Source organism: Suricata suricatta, chromosome 14, assembly GCF_006229205.1.
Source record: "Suricata suricatta isolate VVHF042 chromosome 14, meerkat_22Aug2017_6uvM2_HiC, whole genome shotgun sequence".
Lineage (NCBI taxonomy): Eukaryota > Metazoa > Chordata > Mammalia > Carnivora > Herpestidae > Suricata > Suricata suricatta.
The window spans coordinates 29,174,899-29,202,245 of record NC_043713.1 but is presented as its reverse complement, the minus strand read 5'-3'; the positions used below and the strand labels follow the sequence as shown (position 1 = coordinate 29,202,245).

The window sequence follows — 27,347 nt, the reverse complement described above, 5'->3', positions numbered from 1 at the left end:
AAGGGTGTTTCAGTTCTAGGAAGTTCAAAGTGTTCTTATATGGCACTACATTGCAAGTGGTTTTCAAATCATTAAAAGGACACATTGCTTTAAATCATAGCTTACAAATAATTCAAAATGACAGTTTTTACCCTTCATGCTTACTTCAAAGTCCCCAAGAAAAGATCTGAGCATCTGGAGTTAGCTATCCCCACCACAGGAAATGGGATTCTCTATCTGTGTACAGAAAGGAAGAAAGGACTCAGACCCTAACAAGTTACTTTCCTCGTCCCCACTGAGAGCACATCCAGGCTGGTAGACAAAAGTTTAATGTGTTCCGGGGTAAGCAATCTCTGTGACAAACCATTTGTCTTCCTGGTTAGCCAAGGAGATATTTAATAGAGCTGTCAATCATTTCTGGAAGAAAAGAGGAAAAAAAAGTGGATGGGAGAAAGAACTTGTTCATTTTGCCCTGAAACTATTATTTTCTTTACAAGACTATAAAATTCTAGCCTTGTTGTATGAAACAGATTTGCCTGTTAGCTACTTTACAGGCTGAGGTGACTGCTCATTTCTTATTTTTCACAACAAAAAAGTGGGTGAGACAGTCATTACTTCTATTTCCATTTCTTCTGAAAGCTCTGTGAAAAGAAACCTACCCTGGAGACTCATATACGAGTAATTAAGCAACAAACTTGGGAATATTGCTGAGCCACAGTTGAAAAAGAAAGAGGAAAAAAAAAACCAGATCTGCCTATTACAGCATTAGCTTCTATCTGAGAGCCCTAAGTGTAACATGACCCCTTTCTGGGAAGGAACGGAACATTACTACACTTATATTGGCTCACTTAAGGTGGACATACTGTGTTCACTAAATAAGGCTTCATAACTGTCTCTGTTTGCTGTCTAAATCCCAGGGCAACAATAAAATTATAGATGTGCATGGGTCATTCTGCTGACTCTCTGACTTCCCAGCACAGCTGACAACATATTTTCCCTGTGTAACAATAACATCCCCACCTCCACCTACCATTGCAAATGCATTCTTTTTAATCCAGAAATTTTTATTTTTGTCACAACTGTTATCACTTTGTAATGTCGTTAAGCCCTTCTAAAATCTGACTGTCCCAAGTACTTCTCTGGGTGTTTAATTAAAAAACAAAACATTCATTGATGACTTGTTATGTGCAAGACACTACATAGGCTAGATGAATAAATGTGATATCTGTCCTAGAAAAACTCATAACTTTTTCTTTTTGCCCAAAGACTTAGAATTTTGCCAATGTTATAGTTGCCTGTTGCCCATAAGAGGTGAAGTAGAATCCAATATTAGACTTGTGAGAAAACATAGAGCATATGCTGCCATTTTTCTAATTCCTCAAAAAGATTTCATTGTAGCTATGCTTTTATAAGTCATAGAAGTGATTACTTAGACAAACTCCATTATTTTGCAGGTCTATTATCTAGACATAGTGGACCATCTAAATTTCCCTTGGGATTTTTAATTTTTTAACCAGATGTGTGAAACTGTATACAGAGTTAAAAGTGCTATTTGCCTGCAGTTAAATGTTTAACTTTCCAAATAAAGATTTGCTTATTTACATAACAATATATATCAAGCCTTTAAAGTGTGTTAGGAACCATGCCAGGAGCTGTAGATACAAAGATGTTAAACATTTAAAGAATTTTCATTGTGTTTTGAGACCATGTTTTTTTCTGAGATTAAACTGGAAACATAGAAAAATAACTTAGAATATACATGTTTTAGACTTTCTTTCAAAACTCTCTGAAATAGCCATTCTCTTTAAATTTCTATTTCCAACCATTAGCATTTACAAGCTTTATGCTTCATTCAGATTCAACCACTTGCTATTATCTGCTCTTGCCTATGGTCCCACCTTGTACTTTTGTGTTTTCTGTCTTCCAAACCACTGGCCTTTCCTTTTTCCAGCATCTTTCTATAATATTTCATTCAAAGTACCTTAGTGGGAACAAATCTTTATCTTATGTAATTGTTCACAGTACTTTGAATCTCTTATGACAATATCCAATTCAAACATTTATTTATACTAGTTGTCATCTCTACTAGATGGTGTGTAGTCTCCCAGGAGAGGGTTCCTATCTGATCCACTTAGACTAGCTGCTTGATTTGAAAAGTGCTCAATAAATATTTCCTAAAGGAGTCAATGATACAAAGTACAATCAAAGCAGGACTTCTCAAACTTCGCTGTGCATAAGCCTCACCTGGAGAGACTGTTAAAACAAAGACTGCAGGGCCCACACAAGAGACTTAAATCCTGCAGATCTTCAGTGGACAATTATAATGCTGACAGTGCAGGTCCAGGAACTACTGAGTAATACCCTTCCCCTCTGCCACAAACACACAGAATATGTTAGCTTCAGAACATTTTTCTGGAGGGGGAAGATAAAACTATAGGCTACACAAGCCCCATCTTAGCAAGAACTTACTGTAGGAAGAAAAGCAAAGGTGTTGAGGTAGAAGTAAAATGAAAACAGAAAAAGTTGACTTTACTGTATGTAACATTGTATTCTCCAGGAAGTGTAGGAGGAATAATGCTTTTCTCTTCACACATGTAGGGGAGGCGAAACTTAGGGTTTCTTGAGTAGGCCTGATAATTAAACAGACGTAGGCAGATTTACAGGGGGAAAGCATACCAATTTATATAATGTTTATGTGACATAGGAGCCCTCATAAGGAGACAAAGATTCAAAGGCATGTCAAAATCTAGTCTTTTTATTAGATTGAACAAAGAGATGCAATTGCGGAGAAGTAACCAAATTATGTGGGGGAAGTTAAAAGAAGATAAGAATTATTTTAACAAGGTCTGTTTGTGCAGAAGTCTCTCAGCTATGACTCTTCATCAAAAACTGTTACTTTTTTCCCCCGTACAAGGAAGGCATCTTTCACACTGGAGTTTTTAATCTCCTATTTTCAGGAGGAAAAGGGAAAGGAAAGGGAATACTCATAGATACCCTTGTTGTATCTGTTGTTTTTCAAGTGCCTTTAGTTCAAAATAATCTTGATGCCCAAATGGCATATTTTGGGGTGGCATATTCTGCCACCCTCTACATACTTTTTTTTTTTTACTGTGGCACTTCTTCACCATTGCCATTCTGAACTTACCTAAGAGATACTAATATGCTGTGTTAATTATCAAGAATATGGGAAAACAGTAAGTGAGAAATTATCATATTATCATATAGCAGAAAAGAAATTAAAAGTGTTAAAAATTTTAGGGAAAAAAGGAATGAATCACATGCAGAAATACATTAAATAACTGAAAAGATGTATATCCAGTTCTCAAATATAAGTTGATCTTCCGGGCTCATGGGTGGCTCAGTTAAGCGTCCAACTCTGGATTTTGGCTCAGATCATGAAGTCATATATGTGAGATTGAGCACTGCATCTGGCTCTGTGCTGACAGCCAGTGGAATGCTTGGGATTTTCTCTCTCACTCTCTTTCCGCCCCTCCTCCACTTGTACTTGAGTGCTTTCTTGTGCATGCTCTTTCTCCAGATAAATAAATAAACATTTGAAAAAACAGTTGGTCCTTCTGACAGTTGGACTGAATTTGTCCACGCATTTTTACAAGAATGCAAGGAAGGCTAATATCAGGGGAATATAAAGTAATTTAAGGATCAAATGGATTTCCCAAGCTCACAATAATCATCATCTAATATTGCTTGAATTTAGTAAGAAAAGCAGCAGGAAGTTCCTTCTCTTCACAGAGATGCCACTGACATTTAAACATGATGAAGAGGTAGGGGGCAAAAGAGGAAATAACCTAGGAGACCATCAGAGTGTTGATCAGTGCTGTGTGTGCATTCAGTCCAACAGCCTTTTAACATTTGCATTGACAGCTTTTATTAATGAATGGGATGCTATTTACTCTATCAGGTGGAGACACTGTGATGCTATTTCCCATGGCCAGAACATAATTCATACATGTTACAAGGTTCATTGCATTTATATGTTCAATGGCTTGTTATAATTGAAATGTTAGAAATTTTAACCCGGTAAGTGATTTCTTACTTGCTATTTTCTTGCTATCTTTGATAATTAATGAAGTTTATTAATATCCTTTAGACAGGTTTGGGATGGCAATTCTCTTTCATAATAAGGAAACTCTGGATAATGGTTACTTAGTAATTAATGGTACTGACAATCACTCTTGTTTTTATACTTGTCAGAAGAAAATGGAAACTCCTTGCTCCTTAATGTAGTAAATTCCAATAGTAATCCAACTAAATGTATAAGCAAATGTGATTTGATTTTACTCCTCCTAGCTTTTCCTCCCTTCTATACATACTTATCTTTCACTGTTGGTTCTCACCAAGGAGGAAGCCGACTTTCAGCCCCAACTATTTTTCTACAACTAAAGAATATTCAAATTTTTAATCAATATTTTCATTGAACTCCTGATTTCTACTCCTAAAGGAGAACAGAACTAACCATCCTAGAGATGGAAGGGAACCTTAGGATAGTCACGACTTTAGCTAATATTTATATCATTAGCACTTCATGTAGAGTTAATAATTTAAAAACAGCTTTTAGAATGTCACTGTTCTTCAAGAGAAATAGCCTATTAAACCTACATTTCTCAAGATTTAGCTTATGTAAATCTCTGGAGCTTACAAAAATATCAAATTTCCAATCTCTACTTCCAGAGATTTTTGTAGGTCTGGGTTTTTGTAGGCCTGATGTTTAGAATTTTGCTTATTCTAACCAATGAAAACATTTCCCTAAGAAAAATAACATTGTTGCTAATTATAATAGGAAATCTTGGAGAAAAACGTACATGTTTGGGAAGTGTATTTTTGTATGCAAAGGAATAAAATGAATTTACTTTTTTCCTGACCATAATTTTTATTTTATAGTGATTAAAGAATACAAATGATTATTTAGTGATAGTTTTAAATTACCTTTCCTGAAACCACAGTTTCAAAAAATTAATTCTGAATTTTGTCAAGAAATCACCAGGAATAGGATTACTATTCAGATCAATAGGAGAACCCACTAAAGATCTCCAGGAGCCTGCAGGTTTTATTTCTTAATTAAATGGAGACTTCTTGAGAACCTGCAATGTGGAAGTGCATATTAAGCAACACTGGAGTTATCAAAACCATGAACTTCAGTTATTAAACTTCAGTTTAATAAAGAGGAATAGAGAAATGGCTACACACAGGGTATAAAAGATAATAGTCATGAATGCTACAGCCAAGTCCTATGACCATCAAAAAGAGGGGTAGATGAGTTCCAGTTAGGTTCTATGAATGCAATGGCATTTTTTTCAGGATTTTTGAAGTCTATCTAGATTAGAATTCATTGTTTATTATGGCAATAATGTATAGAATTGTTTGAAAAGGAGAACAAACTGTGTGGGGAGGGCAATAGCTAATATAAAAGCTGTAATTATTTTCCTCAACCAAGAGAGGTAGGGGCAATGGAAATGGAGAAATGGAAGTCCATATGCGAAGTAAGATAGATGAGTAGGGAAAGTAAAAAGAATAGTGTCATAAATACATTACCATCTTACAAATATGCCATGTGTGATCCTAATTTACAAATAGGAGTCAGGGGGCAGTTGGGTGGCTCAGTCAGTTGACCTTCTGACTGTGGCTTAGGTCATGGTCTCATGGTTTGTGAGTTTGAGCCCCACACTGGACTGTATGCTATTGGCCCAGAGCCTGCTTTAGATCCTCTGTCTCTGTCTCTTTGCCCCTTCCCCACACGTGCATGTGTGTGCATGCCTATGTGTGCTCTCCCTTTCTCTCTCTCTCAGAAATAATTAAACATTAAAAAAAAAAAACAGGTAAGGGAGGATTTTAAAATACAGCCACAGGAGTGCCTGGCTGGCTAAATTGGTAGAGTATGTGATTCTTAATCTTAATGTCATGAGTTCAAGCCCCACACTGGGTATAGAGCTTACTTATAAAAAATCTATAGAATAGTCTAAAATCCTGTCAGAGTAAAGAATTAATTAACAGTTATTAACAGTTCTTTGACATGTTATAAACATGGCTTGGTAAAACAGTTAATAAATCTAGGCTCACAAAATTTAATAGGTTAACATGTACCTATTATGTGTCTGTTTAATAATATAGACATTGATTTCATAGCTTGAAAAACACCTGCCATCCAACTTTCTGGAATAAATTTACAATTTGACCACCCAAACCAAAAATACTTAAAAGTTTCTACTAGCAGTTTCAAAGACACCAGCACTTCAATATGTCATGATGCTCAGTGACCTTCATAATTATGATATGTTAAGAATGTTACCGTTAAGAATGTTACAAATGCAACATGAATTCACTATATAATTACCAAATACAGACTGATAAAGCACCGCAAAAGAAAAAAATAATTCTGTTACCTAGAAAAATAAATAGAAAAACTACAACGAAAATACTGTTAACATATGTGTATCCTGGTTTTTCCCTACACATATGAATCCTAGTTAGTTCTTTGTCCACTGTGCCCTGCACATAACCCTCTTATCAGGTACCCAAAGATGTGACACACTTTAAATTATGTCAGTTCTCCATACCAATCTATGTATGCATTCACACTGGTTAAATTTCTTGAATCTTAACAAACATAAAAGGAAGTTTTTAAATATATATATAAAAAAAACTGGCCCCACAACTTCTCAGTGGGAATGCTATTTATCAAAATGCAATTATTTAACATGTAGAATATACAGATGCAAAGTTGGATATTCCCACTTTTATTCACTTTAGATCTCAAGAATATAAAGTATTTAAAGAAAAAAATTAAAATCTTGCTCAAATTTCCTATCTATGTTAATAATGTGTCTCTCTCTTAAATACTGAGGACAAACTGAGGGTTGATGGGGGGTGGGGGAGAGGGGAAAGTTGGGGATGGGCTTTGAGGAGGGCACTTGTTGAGATGAGCACTAGGTATTGTATGGAAAACTGTTGGGAGCTATCTGAACTCATGGGTTGAGTGAAAATTCCTAGTCAGGGTACAGCAAGTTTTCACGGTCTCTGCCCCCAGACAGCGACCGATATCTATCTCTAGTAACTTTCATTTCTGCTTGGGTACCAAACCTCGAGGGGCTTTGCTGATTAGTGGCAGGAGCAGCCTATCCCCCTGCCCTGCCCTTAGGCATGATTGCACCTGGTCAATGAAAAAATGAGTAAACTAGATACACCCTAATGAGATTACAGCAAGCAACATATAATTTTCCTCCTAGGTGAGCAATTAACTGATAACTCACTACTTTCTAGGTGTGGACGTTGTTGCAAAAGTCACTACTGTGATAAAATGTATCGTTCGTCTTTGGGACTGTGAGAGCAGGCATTCTGTCTCCTGGGGATCCTGTTTTTCTGGAAACTATCTCTTAGAGCTATAAACAGCCTAATGACCCTTACTCATAAAAAGCTGACCTTTACTAAACAATGCTGTTTGCCTCATGGTTAAAGGTCACTTCCTTAGAGCTATACCTGAGATTTTGTACAAAAATACCTGCCCTTCCCATATGATAGAATAGTGCCTATAGCTAAGTTTTTTATGACAATCATTACTACCAGAATTGTAACCTCTGCAGAATCCATGTTCTGGAAAATTGTAAAAATTATCTACGAGAAATCATTTACTAAACACATGCTGCTCTTTCTCCTCCTTGTACCTTTCACTATAAATAAAGCTAGAGAATGAGAGAGAGCAGAGATGCCTGCTTGGTGATCAGAAAGAAACTTGAGGCTTTCTTACTCCCCTTTCGCCAACACCATCCATCTTTCAGAGAGCCCTGGGCCTGCTGGAGCTGGACTGTGGCAGAAACCAATTTGAAAAGAAATTACATTAAAAAATGAAAAAAAAAAGTGTCTCTGAAAATTCTGGTTTTTTTTTAAAGAACAAATATTTGATATAAAGTGAGTTTTACAAATTAATATCTCTACATTATGAACAAATGTGAATCTTTTAAGTTTATATTTATCATAGCTTAGCTAATAAAACCAAACATATTAAGGAAAAAGAGTTTCTTTGCCAAAAATAAATTTAAATAGGACAAGTAAAAAATAACCTATTTCAGGAAAAATATGTATGGTTATTTATGCAGATGTATGTTGTAATTTTTTAGTATTTTCAGAAAGGAGAGTCTAAAAACGAAATAAACAGCACTATATTTCTCCAGAAGTAGGCTATGAAAGTATACAGTCTTTATAATTTTACACTAAGTTGACATACCCATAAATAAGTAGTGAGAAGTTTCAAGGGCTACCTGAACTTAGTCTCTGGAGTCATGTAAGTGTCAGGAGATAAGATTTAACCTAAGAGAAATGGATCTTCCCTAAAGGAACGTGCTAATTAAAGGTGTGGTTGGAAAACAGTTACATTTATTTAAAACAAGCATAAAACAAACAGATTAGATCTCTGCTCTCTTTGCAAGTGATTTTCAATGGCTCTGTGTGTGTGTGTGTGTGTGTGTGTGTGTGTGTGTAGTTATTCACATGGCTATGCTCACTGAAATTGCAAATCTAAATATAAAAGTAAAAAAGAGAGAAAAGGAAAAACAGGAAAGTGATTAGTGTTTCTTTTTACAGGATTGGGGCGCCTGGGTGGCTCAGTCGGGTAAGTGTCTAACTTTGACTCAGATCATATGTGATCTTATGGCTCGTGAGTTTGAGCCCCACAGAGCCTGGAGACTGCTTAGGATTCTGTGTCCCCCTCTCGTACTCTGTTTCTCTCTCTCAAGAAGAAATAAACATTAAAAATTAAAAAAATATATAGCAGTATTAATGTTTTATGCCATGTTGTATTAAAACTAGGGGAAAACATACTTTCTTTACTAAGTTCATATTTCATTCCCTGAGTTGGCCCAAATCAGTGTCTTTCAAAATAGTTGCTAACCTTTTAGATGATTCTCAACCGAGGTCACTAGAGGAGAGGGGGTGGGCAAAGGGAGAAGCTACATTGGAACAAACCTATTCCATTGCTGGAACATAAACAGACATGGATGAATAAATGACCACCAAAGCCAAGCATGTCCATGGACAGCAAGAGGATCTTCCCATTTCAAAAGTGACATGATACCTCAGAACTGGCACAAATTTCCTCATAATTTTACCATCTTCTCTATGATCCATACATCAGTGGTTCTCACAGTGTGGTCTCTGGACCAGCAGGGTCAGCATCACCAGCTCCCACACCAGCACCTGTTTCCACTGAATCATACACACTGGCGGTGGGGGCCAGTAACATGTTTTAACAAGTCACCTCCAGGTCATGCCTGAGTTAAGAACCACTGATCTACTCAGCCAATATACCCTCTCTGTACTACCAAAGATCTCTATAATATGCCTGCACTTAGGAGAAATTTTTGTTTTGTGGCAAATCTGAACAGAAGCAACCGAACATAAAATACCTTAACAACAACCATGGCAACTGGCATACACTGCATCTCAAAGCAATCACAAAGGGACTAAGAAACAATATTTACTTATCCTGACCCAAATTAAAGAAACTAACTGTCGCACACAGCTGAGATGGTGGAATAATGGGAGTTATTAACAGGCCCTGGATCTGATGAGCAGAGGGCTTACTTTGTTTGGGATGGTCAAGCAGGGCTCTCTGCCCTGTCCTCAGCTAAGGTAGCAAGTCCTGCTGTGAGCCAGACTCCTGCTCGTTTTGTAATCAGATGGTTGCCTTCACTGGAATTATTGGAATTTTCCTGTGACTAGATAAGCTTCCAACTCCATATGAAATGCGCTAGTGCAACAGGCACACTATCTGAGTGTTCTAAAACTATGCCATACATCACAGCAAACTAAGAATCCGAACTGGTTTTCCTTCTTAGAACATGCTGTTAGGAAGCTCTCCCTCCTGGTGGGATCCCGGTTTCATTGCTTCTACAGCAGTGATAGCCTATGGCAACTCAAACACTGGAAACACTGAGCATGTTTGAAGGACAAGAAATGTGTAACAAACACTTTTTAACTTTGGAAAATCTCATGCTGTCACCCCCCACCATGGTGTCCACTGGTGATGGAAAACCACAGTTCTCAAAGCTCCAATTCAAAATTCCCAGTTAATTGTACAATTTTGCTGTTGTTTGTTTGTTTGTTTTCATCTAGGAAATGTCAATAATGGTAAGTTAGCCTGGACATCAAACATTGTCATAAAATTCGCTTTTACCTATTCCAATATTAGGTACCACCCAAATTGTTGTGAAGTATTTAAACTAACACCACCCCTTTTCTTTTACTTTATCAACTGACATATGTTGAAAGAAGTAGAAAAAAAGTGCTAAAGGTTAGATATTAAGCATTGATTCAAAGAAAAAATTTCTCACATTCTTGTCTGATTTCATCTCCAGAGTTACCACCTATGCTGTACCATAACCCAACAGCAATACAGCCCTGATAAATTGGTGCCAAATAGAGTTTAACTTCAGCTATTAATGCACCTGGGATACTACTTATTTTTGGTCTAGTATTTTCACTGCAATAGTTGCATGATTTGTAAAAAATAACTCACTGTTTCTTATGTAGTGAGGGGTAAAGGGAAATAGCTTCCAAATGTTTCTTACTTAAGGCATAGCTGCCCCGTCTAGGTCAGATGATATAAAAGCACCATGTTGCCAATTTCAGCAATTTACCACAGGAGACATATATGTTTCCATCACATGCGCACTTTTCATTCACTTAGTTAATCATGCAATCTGTAAATTGATATCAAGTACCAATTACCTCCAGGAACTGGATTAGGTGTTAGAGAGGTGCAGACAGGAAAATAGAATACTCGTATTTCTCATCATCCAGCAGAGTCTAATAAAGACTTAGGAATAATAAAATTCCTTAGGAATTCAAACGTTTTTGATGATGAATTCCACTATTATTTTAAAATGTCAGCTGCTTGTTCCTGGAAATAAGTATTTCTTTAAAATTAGTATTTCTTTGGGCACCTAGGTGACTCATTTGCTTAAACATCTGACTCGGCTCAGGTCATATCACGGTTTGTGAGTTGGAGCCGTGTGTTGGGGTCTGTGCTGACAGCTCAGAGCCTGGAGCCTGCTTTGGATTCTGTTTCCCTCTCTCTGCTCCTCCCCCATTTGCACTGTCTCTCTATCTCTCTTAAAAACAAATAAACATTAAATTTTGATTCAAAAAATTAAATTAGTATTTCTTTAAAAGTTCCTTACGATATTGCTCAGTTGGCCTGGCCACCTCATTCTTATACATGTATTATTTAACTTGCTAGAGAATAGTTACATAGTATTGAAAACACATAATGCAAATCAATCAATTTCATTTGATTTTAAAGAAATTTTAGCATTTCCTCAGGCAGATATTGGCTGTGCAGAATATATTTTGGATATATTCAGGGAAGGGTGACTGTTTCTCCATACATCATAAGGTAAAAGGTGGGGAGTATACTATGGATAGAAATAATGCAAATTTCATGGGGAAGTCATATTTGACAAGAATTTGAATGCCAGGTATTGGATGTCAGGTTTTAACATGGTTCTGTGTGAAGAAGGAGCCATCGAAGGTATTTCAGCTGTGGACTAAGCAAAGTAAATCTGGATCAGGGAAGTACCTGTGGAAGCTAAGCAGAAGAAAGAGTAGAGAATGGAAGAGGAGCAGGTGATAAAGTAGGAAGCTTATGCAATAGTCAATGTGAGCAACAATGACTCCCTGAGGTCAACAGCTAAGAAGCAATTATGATGAGGAGGAAATGATGCTGGTGGGGATAGTACTGGTAACAATTTGATAGAGTGATATGTATGAGAACATTTCTGCAGCACCAACAAGCAAAGGCCATTGCAATAAAAGATATAAAGCAAATCAGAATAAAATGTCCTCATCTGGCTTTCTTGGAAATATAAATACTCTGATGCATGACAACTATATAGCTTCAGTCCATTATCATGTTGTCTTTAATATAAGAGGATATTACAATATGAATGGGTAATTACTTTAAGTGGTAAATTCCAAATTGTGTGCATTAAGCTTAAAGGGTATCAACTGAAAGAATAAGCCAGAAAACTTCATAAGAGAAAGTCTTAAAAGATGAACATATGTTTGAATTATGTTTTGCTTAATGGATGCCTTTGTGCTAAAAGTTCAAGTTGCTTTTCTGAAGAAAAAAGTGTAAAATTATTCCCTATAGAATGAGTCCATGACCACTCCCTTTCCTCACCATACTCATTCTTGTGAATCTAATTCATTTCAATTAAGAATATTATTACTGGGGCACCTGGGTGGCTCAGCCGGTTAAGCGTCCAGCTTCAGCTCAGGTCATGATCTCACAGTTCGTGGGTTCCACCCCCACGTCAGGCTCTGTGCTGACAGCTAGCTCAGAGCCTGGAGCCTGCTTTAGATTCTGTGTCTCCCTCTCTCTCTGACCCTCCCCTGCTCAAGCTGTCTCTCTCTCTTTCTCTCTCTCTCTCTCAAAAAAAAAACATTAAAAAAAAAGAATATTATTACTGAGTGTCTGAAGTATGTAAGGCATTGTGTTTGGTGGAAATGGGGCAAGGAGAAGACCGAATGAGTAAAAGGTAATTCTAGTATAAAAACATAATACAGAAAAGTGTTGCTGAGAAAAGATTGTAAGGCAGTGGTTCTCAACCTTACCTGCACTTGGGAATCACCAAGGATCTTTAAGAAATACTTCTGTGTTTTCCACCTCCAGAGATACTGCCTTGATTGGCATGGGTTGTAGGAAAGACATCAAGATTTTCTAAATCTTATCAGGTATTTAATTATGAAATAGATTATATTTGAATCAGAACCTTTATGGATGGATAAAAACTTGACAATCAGAGACAGAAGTGAAAATCGAAAAGATGTTTGCAAAGGAAGGAATGCAAGTAAGAGGTAAAGTGAAAAGCTTGAGGCAAGGCCATATTCTGGAGTTCCTCATAGATCAGACAATGCAGAACTAGGAGGAAAACCCAGTTAGACCCAACATACCCAGTTTCATGTGCTGAATGTGCCCCCTTAACTGTTGTGTGATTTTAGACCATGCCCCTAACGTCTGAGTACTGGTCTCCTCATTGGTAAATAGTTATTTCTCAAGGTATACAGAGTCATTACTGTCATAGGCTGACTTGTGCCCCTCCCCATTCCTATGTTGGAATATTAACCCTCAATACCTCAGAAGGTGGCCATATTTGGAGACAGTGTCTTTAGAGAGATAATTAAGTTAAAATGAAGTAACTAGGGTAAGCCCATCCCAATGTGACCAGTATCCTCAGAGGAGGGGAGCTTGGACACTAAAAGGTACAAAGGAACACAAGGAGAAGACAGCCATTTGTAGGCCAAGGATGGAGGCCTGGAACTGATCCTTTCTCTTACAGCCCTTAGAAGGAACTAGCTCTGCCCTTGATCTCAGACTTCCTGGCTCCAAAATGTGTCTGTTGTTTAAGCAGTATAGTCTGTTGCACTTGGTTACAACAGCCTTAGCAAACTTATTCAAGCACCAAGATGAGGAGTCTATATTAAATCTGTAATGTACAATTATCAAAAGTTTTTTTTTTAATAGAAAGTGGCAATGAACAGAGCCACTTTCCTAAATTCTCCCATCATCCATTCCTCCGTTCTGAACAGTGAAAAGTCCTCTGGACTCCAGAGCTTCTAGAATTCACTTGTCTCCTTTCTTTTCACTGTAAAGTCAAATGCAGGTAGTTGAGGTCTCTCTTAGGTAAGTGGGATTTTTTAAACTTATACTATTGATTTTTTCTTTATTATTTAAAATACTATGCTGTGCACACCAATTGGAGGGCTTGAAAATTCAGCGTGCCATGTTCCTTCAGGTAGGGGAAGCTGACTTTGAGCCTATGAGGTAAGATAATGCTGCCCAAATCATTCTTCTTTGTTAAAAATTTTAAATGTTTATTTATTTTTGAGGGACAGAGAGAGCAGGGAAGGGGCAGAGAGAGAGGGAGACATAGAATCAGAAGCAGGCTTCACGCTCCTAGCTGCCAGCACAGAGCTCAAAGCAGAGCTCGAACCCACGGACCGTGAGATCATGACCTGAGCTGAAGTCAGAGGCTGAACCAACTGAGCCACCCAGGCACCCCTAAACCATTCTTTATAAAGCTTATTCTTGAGGAAGCATGTTGGAAACATATAGAAGAGAATTTCATTAACAATCTTGCACAGTTCTTGATTACTTCCTGTTTCTCTTTAGAACATAATTTATCAGAAACAGTTTCCTTTAATATCAATATGTCAACTTAATAAATATTTAGATAGATGCAAATCCATGAGTTGTGCAAATGAACTTCACCTGTAAAGCATTAAAACTTAGCATGAATGCTATGTGGTGTTCATGGGAGGAGACCTATCACATAAAAATCTAGGAAATGGGGACAGTACAGGATTCAAATTAAGCAACATTTATAGAATCCTGTAATATCTAGAATCTAGAAAATAAAGCAAAAAAACCAGAACCAATTTCAAGATACTCTTTCTCATTATCAGAAATGTCAAGATTTACAGGCTTCTCTTTAAATAAATATACTAACACCTATACAATTAAGTACCTGTTTACATATTAGGTCAAAATTAATAGTTTACAAATAAACTGTGACCAAAATAATGCAACCTACTGAGTGGATTATCAAAAATATGATTCAGTTAAACTACTTGAAGAGAGGCTGTTAGACTTTTTCATCTTTACAGCTTTAGCACCATGGAGGGCCTGGACTGTGGCCATCTGTGAAATGTAGGAATTTGGCCCTCCTTAGCAATTAAATCCTCATTTCCATTTATTTAAAATAGCACCATGTCTTGGACTATTTAGAAGTTAACTTGTTCTTCCGCTGTTCATTACCTTCTAGTAAACACATGTCACTTCAATAGTTAGAAAAATCTCCTCTTCCCACATGTACCTCTGTATATGTGATCAAGTCTATCTATTCTATTCTATTCTATTCTATTCTATTCTATTCTATTCTATTCTATCCTCTGTGTTCTATTCCATTCCATTCTATTCCAATACTTTTCAGTGACAAAACAAAACTGAGTTATAATTCACAAAATTGATTTCCTGATCTTCTTATGAGTCATGGGTCACGAAATGGCTCACTAAACTTCAAATCTAATGGGTCACTAAAACCTGTATTTTGAGAAACACTGTTCTAAAAATCTCAGTGTGTCCTTGGTAGGAAACATCCATACCTCAAGAATCTTTGGTTCTTTACCACAAAAATGTCTTAACTAGACAGAAATTAGAATCATGATATCCCTTCCCACATTAAAATAGCATCATAGTTATAAATGTTAATAAAAATTGGAGCATTTATGGACCTGAGCATTGCCAGAGGGCTTTCAGAATGGAATCTGATGTTCATATGAAAGAAATGCTAGTATTTAATATTTCACCTAGCTGTGCTAAGGGGACTTTGAATAAACCTGAATATGTCAAAAAAATCATCTACTTGTCTTTAAAAACTTGGCTGATTCCTGTAAAATGAGTTTTTTTCTGCCTCTGACTGGAGTAAAATGCAGTTAATGGAAGAGTGTTAATATTCCATATGCCATACTTGTGAAAAGCCTCAAGCACTTTGCTTAGATTTCAAGAGAAGAGATTTCCTTTGAAATATAAATCAATCATTTTATAAAAAGATTCCATATTGCCATCTTAGAAATATCACAGTGTTGGCCCTTGCAACAGTTATTTAAATTTTATACAGAGGCAGATCTTGTCTGTATCACCATTTTGCTTGGGATAAATAGCTTCAGTGGAGTATTCCCAACCAGCCTGCAGCTTCTGAACTTAACAGGTTGAGGCAAAAAAAAGTATCTCCAACTTGGGTTTCGTTAACTGAAACCCTCAGCGATGGTTACTGGTCTCAACAAAAGAAATGGGACAGCAACTTACTGTCTTTCCCTAGCTTGGTTGCTCTCTTCTGCTCTCCTGACAGAATTAGTGTTGCCTGCTTTTAAAAAGTAAGACCCTTGTTTCAAACACGGCAATTGTGCTGCACATCCCTACTTGACCATCCTATCCCCTGGCAAGGTGATGGCACTCACTGATCCCTTGAAAATCCTGATATGGCTTGGCACTTCCCACTGCTTCCCTGTCAGTTACCATTTCAAGATGTTTTCTCCTGTGTTTGTGTGTGTGTGTGTTTGTGTGTGCGTGTGCTGTAAAGAAAAAATATTTATTTTCTGAGCAAATAGTACAGTTTAGGGGCGCGTGGGTGGATCAGTCGGTTGTGTGTCCGACCAGCTCAGGTCATGATCTCGCCAGTTCTTGGGTTCGAGCCTGGCATCGGGTTCTGTGCTGACAAGCCAGCTCAGAGCCTGGAGCCTGTCTTCTGATTCGGTGTCTCCCTCTCTCTCGATCCTCTCCTGCTTACTCTCTCTCTGTCTCTCTCTCTCTCTCTCAAAAATAATAAAATATTTCAAAATATTTAAAAAATAGTATAGTTTAAATGCCCCAGACCACAGTCAGAAGACAAGAACATCTTAAACTTTTCTTATTTTTAAGATATATTTTGTCTTGTATTCAGACCTTGTTGGAGGTCTGTTTAGTTGTGCAACTGTGGATACTGGTTTGACCATCTGCTTGGCTCCCCCCACCAGGGCATGTCTGATCACACACCCCTTCTTGATAGCTTGTTTATGCAGTACATTTCAATATTCATCATTTAAAGTTGACTCTTAGCTCCTCCGATCCAATCAATAGAGCAAATATCTGTATGGCAGATATAGAAGAAATGGAGTGAATCAGGGATCACCATTACCAAACCTACCACTGTGTGTACCATATATTGGGCAGATCAGAAAAAAGGTCATCCTGACTATTATACTCAGCTGATGGTCTTATTCTAATTGGTTGTCTAAAAATTCATGAGACTCTCAGTATAAATCCCAAAGTTCTTCTGAAAAGTAGGAGGAATTTAAAGTGAATTGTACCCTTTTAAGAGAAACTTCTAAGCAACAAGCAGTGATCCTTGTCACTTAGACTGAACACTCTTTTCATGTCCTCTTACAGCTGTTGAAGCATTGTAAGATAAAATGAACACTCATCTCTTTATCTGCCCAAGTTTTGGAGGGAATTTGTCTCACTGCATGCAATTTTGACATTGCTGGTTCACCTGTGTACCCTTATGTCCCCTCACAGGGACTTCTTTTCTATGCTTCACTAGTCATTGCTCAAATTTTGCTGTTACTTTGTCCTCTAGAGTTAAAGATTTAATTCATTCATTTATTATTTCATATATTTACCAAACATTTATATATTTCCTGTAATATTTCAGATACTGCTCCAGGCATCAGAGAAATAAAAAAAATGTTGTCTGTTGTCAGGCAACTCACATCCTTGTGACAATAATTAAAATAAGTATTTACCTCATTTTCCTATGAATAAATACAAGTATCACATACATTTCTGTTTTCAGTCATGCTGATTATTGTATATAGTGAAAACTCACAAGTTACTTTTTTGATAAATTTCTGAGATTCACTAGTTTTTTTTTTTTTCTCAGTTTTCTCAATCCCTGATTGAGGCTTATTTGATTAAAAATAATACACACTCCTTCCTTCCCTCCCTCTTTCCCTTGTTCCTCCCTCCTTCCTCCTCCTCCCTCCCCCTCCTCTTTCTTTCTCTCTCTCTCTTTTTTCCTTCCTTCCTTCCTTCCTTCCTTCCTTCCTTCCTTCCTTCCTTCCTTCCTTCCTTCCCACTATAAGTATTGAAGCTCATTTTTTAAAAATTACTCATCTAATTGGTTTAGACACTAAATGATGGGGCTGCTTCTGAGTGGATAGAAAAGAACTCATATCTATGTGCCTTGATTTTGATGTAATGGAGGAAAAAAGAGGATAGAAGAAGAACCTCACCACCACTTTCTATTTTTCTGTGAACAAAACCGGAGTGCCTGCCATTAAGCAAGGATGTAGAACAGTGTTACACAGGACAGCTAGGAAGCAATCTGTTGTTTCGAAAGGACAAGAAATGGTGCTTGGGTGGCCCAGTCGGTTAAGCGTCTGGCTTTGGCTCAGGTCATGATCTCATGTGGGTTCGGGCCCCGTGTTGGGCTCTGTGTCAACAGCTCAGAGCCTAGTCTGCCACAGATTCTGTGTCTCCCTCTCTCTCTGCCCCTCCCCCACTTGTGGTCTGCCTCTCTCTGTCTCTCAAAAATAGATAAATGTAAAAAAAATCTGAAAGGACAAGAAACTAGGCTTTTCACTAGAAGGCCTGTTAATGTGAAGTTCTGTTACCTACAGAAATGCCATTACTTCAAAGTGAATGCACATTGGCTTATTCCATATTGGGGTTGTAACAAGAATGAAAGTTAATATTTTTAGCCACATTTTCAAGTGTAGGCTAAATTTATGCACACTACTTTCTTATAAGCAATGAACTTCATTTTATGTGATTATTTGCTCTTCCTTAACTATTGTCCAACTATTTGTCAGTTGTTTTGATTTTGTATTTGGTCCCAAGAAACAAGTTTAGGAGTGATGCTGATTTTTAAGCAGTTGTATTATTGTTGTTGTTTCTGATTTTGATCAGTTTCTGATTCATTGCTTTATGATCCAAGGATAGAGCCTGTATTGTATTATTTCTCTTTTTAGGTATATTCTTTATGCCTAATGGATAGCCAGTTATTTTGAAAGTGCTCTGTGGGCATGTTGAGGAGGTTATATTCTATGTGTATAGAACATGAAATTTAATATGTAGTATATAATTATTAAATAACCTTATTCACTATATTATTTAAGTATTCTTTATCCTTATTTACACTGGTGTTACTTGATCTAACTGGAACCAAAAAACATATGCTAAAACCTCCACTATTTATGTCGTCTCAGCTTTCCTTGATTTATAGGAATTTCCACTTAATACATTTTAATGATCTGTTATTCAGCACATATCATCATTGTAGATTTTACATTTTGCCTTAAAACATGACCTTCTTTGCCCTAGTCTGCTCATTTTGACTTGAAAAGAGCCTCTACTTTGCCTCTTATTAATATCTCAACGTTACTTAGTTTTTTGTTTGCATATGCAAGAACTATGCTCTTTTTGCTTTAAAATTTTTAAGGTTTTTCTTTTCTTTTTCTTTTTGGTTTAAACAGGTTTTGATACTATATATTTAGAATGGTTTTCTTTAAATAAATGTGAGTAGCTTTTTTTTCTTTTTTCTATTTTTAACGGATAAGAATTTAAGGACTTTTCAACTATAAAATCTTATTGCTAGATCTCAAGTCAAATTTTATATATTTTTAAAAAACGTTTTCTGTGGTGACAGTACTGTTTTGCCAATACCATTTTCATCTGTGCACAGAAGTACTTTGTTTAATTTATATAATTTACTGTAAGAGTAGTTACATTAAATCATTCATTTTTGGCAGAAGATACAGTGAAAAGCTTGAGCTGTGTAGTAAGATCATGCATCTATAATAGTTGGCCAAGGATTTGTAAAGTGGCTTCTCTCATCCTCGCAGCCTTATGCAGAAAAGGTGGCAAATAGAGATTAGATTTCATTTGGTTTAAGTTTCCTGGGAACATGTTGCTCTTAGTGTAAGGGGAAGTAAAAAGAATCAGAGAAGTGATATTTAAGGAACACTTGATATCTGTAAATAATTACATGAATTGTTTTAGTTAACATATTTCATCTGAGAGTATCCAGCATGGTTTAAAAAGGTAAAAAATCCAAGACATTGGAAATGATTAGTCATTAGCTTGCCCTGTGATGCCTTTATTCTTGGTAACAGTGAGCAGCAAACCTTGACAAACGCAGACCTTGGCCTAGCCTGCGGTGTGTGTTTGCGTACACACACGCACATGCACACACACATGCAAGATACTCTCCTCAACCTTGTAAACCTTAGTTTACTGGTAATTTAGAACATACCTGTTCATATCAAACAGGTAGTTTCTCGTAAAGGGTTTCACAAAATGGCATTCATAAATTAATAACTGAAAATGAAAAAAGTATTTAAGAAACTTTTTGGAGGAAATGGAACAAGTTACATCTTCAGAAGATCAAAAAAAGATTTGAAAGGTACGTTATCTCTGTCATGTTCATCAGAAGAAGTACACTGAAAGGATGAGAATTGTGTCCATTATTCCTGGGGTCTTAGCCTGATACACATGGTGGGATATTTAGTGCTTGAGTGATACCACACACTGCAGTACATGAGAAGCAAGAAAGTTTCCATTCCTTTATGTATCTGGCCCTTAAATTTTTTCAGCATCCCCTACACTCTTATGAAGTGCATTAAGCATATACTTTAACATTTAATTGCAAATAAGAAGCCACGCATGAACTAGGTTATAAAACACCTCAGCCAATTTGAAGCTCTTTTTAGTGTCTCCTCCTCTCCCTGTTGGTAAGGGAGGAATTTCTGCCCTAAGGTTTTGGAAAAGGCCAAACCTTTATACCTGCCACTTGGACAGAGGAAAGCAATAGGAGTTTATCAGCCACATATACTCAAAGCCCAGTCAAGGGAGGAGGATCTTGCAAGCCATGCAGGATCACACAAATATTGCATTGGTGACAAAATGAACAACCAGAGGCTGTGGCAGGCTTTGTGGTATCACGAGGATGATGAGGTGTCTCTGGTTCCTACTGAAGGACGTGACTGGCTAGTTTGAATAATTCTATAGACTGGCAGGGTACTGAAACACAGGATTCTGGGATAAGCAGGAACCTGACTCCAGATAAGAAGGGTTGTTCGAAGCACTCCTTGTTTCAGATGTCAAGTCAGTACATAAACTGAGTGCTAATTTTAGTTACAGGCACAGAAGGACAAACCCCCTATAGACCAGGTTTACCTGGGATTGTTTTTACCACAATGACTGATATAAACAGAATGCATATGCATCTGGAAAGCTGACTGTATGTCAAAGTTCTACCTTTTATAAGAAATCATTAATCCTTTCTTTTACTCCCTCCATTTTTGGCCAGGCTGAGTGGTTCTCTGGCTAGACTCTGTGCCTTCAGCTGCTGAAACAATGCTGCCCGATCAAGCCCAGAGTTGGGACATATCTCCTTGAGTTCTTTTGCCTTCCAGGCCTCTGGCCATTATAACAGAGTTAGGTTTAATTACTAACCTCCCCCACTTTCACCCTCCAGCTGCAAAACTGTAAGTTCCTTGTGGGAAAAGACTTTTCCTAAGGATCATGTTGTCTCCTTTACATACACTCCATTCCCACCTGGTTGAGAACTTAGTCCTTAGAGGAGAAGGAAAAGTTTGCAAAAGTCAGCCTCAGCTCCTTTGCATCCAAGTTCTTCAGAATAAAGGTAAATCTGAAGTGAGAAAGAGTTTGGGGAGCCAAGTAGAACACCTGGGGGACAGGTATTTGCATTTGAACAGGGAAGTAGGCAGGTAGTGACAGACTTCTCCATCCCCTGATCTTTCAGAGCATTTGTAATCTGTGGCCCATTCGTTTTCCCCAAGTATATATTACCTTATTCAAATAATTAAATTGAATTTGAAACATGTAATTATAACCAATACTCACAGAGTCAACTTGTCATTATATTTCTCAATGAAAGGAGAAGTCTACAGAGATGACAGAAAAAAATATTAAAGAATCTAAAAATAATGTGTGCTCTTCTGGAGCAAGGATTTGAATACAGACATGGCTGAAGACACAGGAAAGCCATCTTTGAGCATAAATTAAATTCAAGTCTCTATATCTTATTAATTAATCTGTCTTATGGAATGTCATGGCTTGAATTTTTATGTCCCTTCAAAACTCATACATTGAAATCCTATGGTATTAGAAGAAGGAGAATTTGAGAAGTAATTAGAATAGAGTCCTCATGAATGAGATGAATGTCCCTATAAAAGAGACCACTGGAAGCTCTCTCTGCTCTTGTCCATGTGAAGATACGAGGTAAAGATGGCCATATGCAAACCAGTAAGCAGGCCCTCACAGACACTACATTTGATGTTGCCTTGATCTTGTACTTACCAGACCCCAGAACTGCAACAAATACATTTCTGTTGTTTAAGCCACCCATTCTATGGTACTTGGTTACAGCAGCACAAACTGATTAACATGTACACTAAGGAAGAGAAAGGTAATTGGTGGAAAGAGAGAGAAGAAAATTATACCAAGAAAAAAGAAGAAAAAAATGGATGATGGGTTGGCATTAGAGCCCTTGGTTTAAATTGTTCTGAGTGACCTGTTCTCGGTGTAATGAGACATCTTATGGTCAAGTGTTTAATTTTACTTGAAGGTTGTTAAGTTAGTGTAAGAGAGTTTGGAATAAGCAAATAAATAGTACTGGATGTTCCTAGTACTTTCAAATGAAGAGTGTGGAGCATGCTCTTTTGGGCTATCTGACTGAGACCTTTAATTTTCTTTAAGCTAACTTACAACTCTAAAAGTTGTAGAGAACTTATAAAAATGCCAAATAATTCTTGAAAATGAATTGTGTTCAGTGGAGGGGCAATCCCCCAGCCCCCCAAATAGCTAGTTTTATATCCTTCTGCAAATTAATTTCAACAGTCCTGACCTATAAATGTGTTTAGGGGATTTTCTATAGAAGTGGTGATAGCCACTCAGAGTTCGCTCATTAATAGCAAGTTAAATAAAATCTGTAACACCGGTTCATTTTATATCTGTGTCAAAGACAAGATTTTACCTTTAGTTTAAAAATCCTTTAATATTTTAACATTAGAGTTGACTTCTCTTTTTGTCCTCTAGAAAATACTCAGTAACAAGAACAACTCTCCACCTAAAAATATCTCTAGGAGTGAAGACTGGGGCACTGGGTGTCTCAGTGGGTTAAACATCTAACTTCCTGATCTCAGGTCATGATTTCACAGTTTGTGAGTTCAAGCCCTGCATCCAGATTTCTGCTGTCAGCAAAGAGCCCACTTTGGATCCTTTGTCCCCCTCTCTCTCTGCCCCTCCCCCACTTGCTCTACATCTCTCTCAAAATAAATAAACTTAAAAAAAAAAAGAAAATATTTAAATAAAAAAGGAGTGAAAGCTATGGCTCAGTGGAGGACAGTAACCTCATGAACACCACTCCGAGGAAGTAAATGGCAGGAGGAGCATCATGGACTTTGGAGTTGGACAGACTAGAGTTTGATTCCTTGCTTCATAGTAGCTTCTCAATCATGGGCAATCCTGAGAGTCTTAAGAATCTTGAAGATTCTTAATTTTTCCTACACAAATAGGAATGATTCAAAATAAATTTCACTGTTCCTATGACAATTTTGACTCTTTTGATTAGTGCCTAGAACAAAGAGGGAACTCAATAAATGTTACTGATTGTTTTTTAACCTGTGGCCAGGTAAGGGTCTCAGTTACCACATCATCTTGCCTATGACAACTCAGATCTAGCATAATCTAAAATTGTTTGCCAATGTATATAGCCCATAGTCCACTCAGTTTGGCCTTCTTCCTGTCCCCAAGACAGACCCAACCATTCCTGCCTAATCTCCCAAGTAAAATGATTTTCTGGGGCACCTCGGTGGCTCAGTCAGCTAAGTGTGCAACTCCTGATTTTGGCTGAGGTATTGATCTCATGAGATCTAGTCCCACATCAGGACTTTATACTGAGCATGGAACCTGTTTAAGATTATTTCTCTCTCTTTCCCTCTGCCCTTCCTCTGCTCATGTGCTCTCTCTCTTCAAAAGAACGATTTTCTTCTTTAATTATTCAAATTCTACGTGTCCTCCTGGATTATAAGATTTCAAGACCATGACTAATATTTATCTCAGCATCTAACAACAATCTCATTTATTCCAACTTTCAGTAAAGACAATTTGCATTGACATTTTAGCCACAGTACTAGCCTCATCAACTGCCTTCTCTAATTGAATTACCAGTGGATTTTATCAGGCCCCACCAAGGGCACTCTTCACATCAGTCTTGCCATACTCCAGAAGGCTATGTGTGGACAAACTTTGCAAAGGGAGTAAGTCTTCTTAAAGGTCTGATAACGAGACCTTGACTTTGGATCTCATCTTCCAATTCCTCCTAAAATATGCTGGCAAAATGTCTCACACTTATTTGCATTTTACTCTGGTCTTTGGCTCTCTACATGCTTTTCTCATCCCTGCCTTAGTTTCTTTATTCATTCCTCACATTTAATTAAGTAGAAAAATGTATACTATTTACTGGATGCTGGGCCACATAAATTTAAAACTAAATATGCTTAGGTTCTAAAATCATAGGGCCAAAGTATTGTGGAGGGGGATGGCAGGTAGACAAATAACTATAGACTAATGTTCCAGTTACATAACAGATAAGAGATTTTTGGCAGGCTGGATTAAGTTAACTCTAAATAAATAATGACAGAATAAAATAAGTGAAGATAATTTTGCAGAAAAATTAACATTTTTAAAAATGTTTATTTATTTTTGAGGGAGAGGGCACACACACAAGTGTGGGAGGGACAGAGAGAGGGAGGAAGAGAGAGAATTCCAAGCAGGCTCTATGCTTTGAGCACAGAGCCCAATGCAGGGTTCAAACTCACAAATTGTGATATCATGACCTGAAACAAAATCAGCCGCTTGCCCAGACTGAACCACTCAGGTGCCCCAGGAAAATTAAAATTTGAAGTGAGTTTGGGCAATTACCAAGTTTACCAAGTTATAAAGTAGGTTCCAAATATTTCAGAAGAGGGAATAAGGGTGTGCTGTGAGATCAACCACATTCCTCATTTGATAAAACCTAAATAGTTCAGATGTGAATAGAATTTAAAGTCAGTGGAGTAGACAGATAGCAAGATAGAAGCTTGGAAGTGTGGCTCAGTGAATTATTTTGAGCAATGATTTACATTTTTTGATGCAAGTCTGTATGCTCTGATGATTGATATTCCCCTTCTGGTTGTTGTTATCCATATTTTTTTGGCATTATCCCCTTTCCTTGGCCCATATGACTCTCTGCTATGTGTTGGGAGGCCCAGAGGAACTCATATAACATGCCTTCCTAAGGACTTCTCACCAGGCTACAGCTGAAGACATAAACTGCAGGTCGTTCATTCCCTTTATTGAGGTCTGGCTAACTCATATTTGGACACATTTGAAAGCTTAATTAACTATTACAATTTTAGTGTTAAAAAGCAATAGGCATTCATGAAGGAAGAATAGAAATTCAAATGCATGGAGTACTTGTGGGTGTAAGGAACATCCTTAGACAAAAATGTCTTTCTGCACAGATGAGGATGTACCTCTATACTTTGTTCATGCACTTCTGTCTCTTCCTGGTGTGCTCCCTCTGTCATTTCTTCATGTTGAAAGTTTTCTGTCCTTCAGTCTCAGGTACCACATATTTGTTAAGTTCCCTACAAGGGAAATGTGGCCTTTACTTCTTCAGAGAACTTACCATGCTCTGTTTTTTACATTCAGGTACTTAACTACATCCTGCTGTAGGCAGCAAGTTCCTTTGGGTCACATACTGTTTTTCTTTGAACCTCATTATGCCTCATTGCATTTGGCATAATGTACTAGGCATTTCAGAGTCAAATAACTCAAATGAAATTGTATTGGGTCTTGATAAAGAAAAAAGACAGCAAAAATCTTCATCTAGAAGGGGAAAAAAACTCTGCCTAATTTACAAATTATACATTTCCAGTCAGAGATTCAATAATCCTGTCCAACTCCAAGATATAAATTTCCTCCACTGGTCTGAATCACTTTGTGCTTAATAAGTTGGAAATGATTCAGAAAGTTTCATGTTTTCTAATCACTAAAACTGGTGACTCAGTGGTTAATATGTCCTCTAACCCCATCAGTAGCAACAAAAGAAAACACAGGTGTTCAATTAAAAAAAAGTTCCTTGGGAAAACCAAGTCAGGGCCTGGAAATCTTATATTTCAATGTTTGGCCTGAAGATTTTTTTGGTCCATATTGAGAGGCACAATTGGTTTTCTTAAAGGTCAAAGATTTCTCACCAAGATCCCATGTCAACTTGAGTACAAGCCTGATAAAGAGCAAAGCTGAGTATAAACTCAGTTTATACAACAGGGTCATCATGAATTCAGTTCCTTTGAGCCTTTTGCATTACTAAGACTTGCTGGTCATTAGTGTTTGTTTTTGTACTAGGCAATAAGACCAATACGATAAGGTTTTCTCCCAATAGATAAAATGAACTTTAACTAGCAATAAGATTTAAAATGAGAGTACAATAGTCCTTTAATTCAACAGCAAGGTGACAAATTCAACTATTTTAAAATCAATCATCATATTTCCATCTCATAGAGTCTGTTTCCAGTAATTTAAAAAAAAGCATTACACAATATCCTAACAGCAAACCCCTTAAAAGGAAAAACAGCCTGTATTCCATACTTTTACATTTCAGGTATCTTATTTTTGTTTTTAGTCCCCTATTCATATGCATTATTATGCTTTATTTGAATCCCCAATATGACATCGGTACTGGTAGTTAAAAATAGTTCAGCTTTTGTGCTTAAAAATATTCAGTTTTTTCAGATCCTTGGTATTTATTAGAAAAAAGGTGACAAGTAGACAATGATATACTCAATTATAGTGAATACATAATAAACACAGGAAGTGATGATAGCCTGTCTACATTCAAAGCTGTGTCATAAACTGAAGTCATGGAAAAACAAAATTCTTGGGGAAGAGTAGGCCAGAAGGGAATAATTAGAAATAGTGAAAGTTTTTTTTTTCTGGCAGGAACTCTAGGATAACTTTGAACATAAAAGATAACATTATAAATATGATTTATGTCTACTATTAAATTTTTTCAGGATGTATGGTGTTCCTCCAAGATTCCTATGTTGAAGTCCTAATCTCCAGTGTGCCTCTATTGGGATATGGGGCCTATAGGGAAGTAATTAAGTTTAAATGAGTTTTAAAGGTGAGGTGCTGATTGGCAGAAATGTGTTCTTATAAGGAGAGACCACAGAGAGCTCACTTTCTCCAAGAACACACAAAGAAGAGGGGAGGTGAGTGCACAGTGTGATAATGGCTGCTCACAAGTCTTTAGAGTAAAATCTACCTTATTGGCACTTTAATCTTAGACTTCCCAACCTCTAGAACTGTAAGAAATCAATCTCTGTTGTTTAAGCTTCTCAATCTGTGGCATTTTGCTAAAGAAGCCTGAATAGACTAAGATGGAAGAGTAGGGCAAGAGTTAAATAATTACTTCCAAGTGTGCACAATATCAAAAGATTTTCTGACCAAGTAAATGGCATTGCCCTATATCTCTAGCCTGTGTCTTCATCAGCAGACGCGATTTGATGAACTCCAAAATCTGTTCAAGTTTTGATAATGTCAGTGAAATCTCCTTTATCATTCTGATAGATTGCATTTTCCCCAAACAGCTACAACAATACCTCTCATCCCACCTGCTTTTCTTAAAATGTAACTTGGGTATTCTTCCATCAAGATGTAGGATCCATGCTCCATGCTGGGTGGGCTTTGA

The 27,347-nt window shown here is 37.1% G+C and overlaps 1 long non-coding RNA gene across 2 annotated transcripts; it reads right to left on the bottom strand.

Annotated features, from left to right (window-relative positions):
* Positions 1-300: 300 nt before the first annotated feature.
* On the bottom strand, positions 301-27,347 carry LOC115278502. Of its 2 annotated transcripts, XR_003902923.1 has the most exons (3): positions 27,271-27,347; positions 25,129-25,242; positions 301-396 (listed from the first exon to the last, which is right to left on the bottom strand). It is a non-coding gene; the product is annotated as an uncharacterized LOC115278502 (long non-coding RNA). The 2 variants fall into 2 exon arrangements; XR_003902924.1 differs by lacking the exon at positions 301-396 and having other exon boundaries at positions 24,931-25,242.